We start from the raw sequence: 3,429 nt of genomic DNA on the forward strand, positions 1-3,429 counted from the left end.
TACAGTGAAAAAAAAAGTAGTACTTTTTTAAAAATGTACAGTAATACATCATAAAAAAAACAACACGAGCAAATTCTTAAATTAATAAAATAACATTTATAAGAATGTGTTATTAAGTGTACTTTAATGACTTGCTATAAAACATTCTCACTTCCATAATATATTGTCAAAGTGAGGCCAAAAATGTTGATCGGGAAATCCCTAATTACAATGTCTAATCAGATTCTTTACAAGATTTTGATTAATCGTGATTAAATATTCATGTTTAATCTGTATTAATCAGTATTTTGCCAGAGCAAAAATAATCAAGAATTTTTATGGTACGAACAAAAAATATTTAATTTTGTTATTTATTTTTAAATTTTTCAGCATTTTATTGTAAATGGAAAAAAAAAAAATTCTGAAAAATTCTGGCAACAGAGCTGCCAGTTTTGTAACATAAATTCTATGTTATCCATTTACAATAAAATGCTGTAAAAAAAATGTAATTAAATATGTTGTGTGCTGTGCGGCCCTATTGTAGTGAAGCACACCTGAAACATCATAAATGAATCACGTAAACAATGTGATAAAAAAAAAAAGTAGTACTTTTTTTATATTTACAGTAATACATCATAAAAAAAACAACCATAGATTTTATGGTACAACATTTTAAAAAAAATTTTAAATTGTTTTATTTTTAATTTTTTCAGCATGTAATGGTAAATGGAAAAAAAAAAAAAAAATCTGAAAAATTCTGGCAACAGAGTTGCCAGTTTTGTAACATAAATTCTATGGTATCCATTTACAATGAAATGCTGTAAAAAAAAATGTAATTAAATAAAAAAATTAAATAATAATTAAATAAACACTATAAATTATACAATAAAAGTATGGCGACTGAGCTGCTCAGTCGACAGAATTTTACAGTAAAAAAAAAAGTAGTACTTTTTTTATATTTACAGTAATACATAATAAAAAAAACAACAACCATAGATTTTATGGTACGAATAAAAATTATTTTATTTTTTATTTTATTTTAAATTTTTTCAGCATTTTATTGTAAATAGAAAAAAAAAAACATTTTTGAAAAATTCTGGCAACAGAGCTGCCAGTTTTGTAACATAAATTCTATGGTATCCATTTACAATAAAATGCTGTAAAAAAAAAATTACTTAAATAAAAAAATGAAATAAACACTATAAATTATACAATAAAAGTATGGCGACTGAGCTGCTCAGTCGACAGAATTTTACAGTGAAAAACAAAGTAGTACTTTTTTTTATGTTTACAGTAATACATCATAAAAAAAACAATAACCATAGATTTTATGGTACCTAATAAAATTATTTTAATTTTTTATTTTATTTTAAATTTTTTCAGCATTTTATTGTAAATGGAAAAAAAATAAAAATTCTGAAAAATTCTGGCAACAGAGCTGCTAGTTTTGTAACAAATTATATAGTATCCATTTACAATAAAAATGCTGTAAAAAATGTTTTTAATCAAATTAAAAAATTAAATAAACACTATAAATTATATAATAAAAGTATGGCGACTGAGCTGCTCAGTCGACATAATTTTACAGTGAAAAAAAAAGTAGTACTTTTTTTATATTTACAGTAATACATAATAAAAAAAACAACAACCATAGATTTTATGGTACGAAAAAAAATTATTTTATTTTTTTATTTTATTTTAAATTTTTTCAGCATTTTATTGTAAATGGAAAAAAAAAACATTTTTGAAAAATTCTGGCAACAGAGCTGCCAGTTTTGTAACATAAATTCTATAGTATCCATTTACAATAAAAATGCTGTAAAAAAAAAAGTAATTAAATTAAAGAATTAAATAAACACTATAAATTATACAATAAAATTCTGTCGACTGAGCAGCTCAGTCGACAGAATTTTACAGTGAAAAAAAAGTAGTACTTTTTTTAATATTTACAGTAATACATCATAAAAAAACAATAACCATAGATTTTATGGTACGAAAAAAAATGATTTAAATGTTTTATTTTATTTTTAATTTTTTCAGCATTTTATTGTAAATGGAAAAAAAGAAATTTCTGGCAACAGAGCTGCCAGTTTTGTAACATAAATTCTATAGTATCCATTTACAATAAAAATGCTGTAAATTTTTTTTTAATTAAATAAACACTAAATTATACAATAAAATTATGGCGACTGAGCTGCTCAGTTGACAGAATTTTACAGTGAAAAAAAAGTAGTACTTTTTTTTCTATTTACAGTAATACATCATAAAAAAACAATAACCATAGATTTTATGGTACGAAAAAAAATGATTTAAATGTTTTATTTTATTTTAAATTTTTTCAGCATTTTATTGTAAATGGAAAAAAAGAAATTTCTGGCAACAGAGCTGCCAGTTTTGTAACATAAATTCTATAGTATCCATTTACAATAAAAATGCTGTAATTTTTTTTTAAATTAAATAAACACTAAATTATACAATAAAATTATGGCGACTGAGCTGCTCAGTCGACAGAATTTTACAGTGAAAAAAAAGTAGTACTTTTTTTTCTATTTACAGTAATACATCATAAAAAAAACAATAACCATAGATTTTATGGTACGAAAAAAAATTATTTTATTTTTTATTTTATTTTAAATTTTTTCAGCATTTTATTGTAAATGAAAAAAAAAAAAATTCTGGCAACAGAGCTGCCAGTTTTGTAACATAAATTCTATAGTATCCATTTACAATAAAAATGCTGTAAATTTTTTTAAAATTAAATTAAAAAATTAAATAAACACTAAATTATACAATAAAATTATGGCGACTGAGCTGCTCAGTCAACAGAATTTTACAGTGAAAAAAAAAGTAGTACTTTTTTTATATTTACAGTAATACATCATAAAAAAAACAATAACCATGGATTTTATGGTACGAAAAAAATTATTTTAATTTTTTATTTTATTTTAAATTTTTTCAGCATTTTATTGTAAATGGAAGAAAAAAAAATTCTGGCAACAGAGCTGCCAGTTTTGTAACATAAATTCTATAGTATCCATTTACAATAAAAATGCTGTAAAAAAAAAAAAAGTAATTAAATTAAAAAATTAAATAAACACTATAAATTATACAATAAAATTATGGCGACTGAGCTGCTCAGTCGACAGAATTTTACAGTGAAAAAAAAAGTAGTACTTTTTTTATATTTACAGTAATACATCATAAAAAAACAATAACCATATATTTTATGGTACGAAAAAAAATGATTTAAATTTTTTATTTTATTTTAAATTTTTTCAGCATTTTATTGTAAATGGAAAAAAAAAATTCTGGCAACAGAGCTGCCAGTTTTGTAACATAAATTCTATAGTATCCATTTACAATAAAAATGCTGTAAAAAAAAGAAAAGTAATTAAATTAAAAAATTGAATAAACACTATAAATTATACAATAAAATTATGGCGACTGAGC

This window comes from Entelurus aequoreus, linkage group LG13 (genome assembly GCF_033978785.1).
Source record: "Entelurus aequoreus isolate RoL-2023_Sb linkage group LG13, RoL_Eaeq_v1.1, whole genome shotgun sequence".
NCBI lineage: Eukaryota > Metazoa > Chordata > Actinopteri > Syngnathiformes > Syngnathidae > Entelurus > Entelurus aequoreus.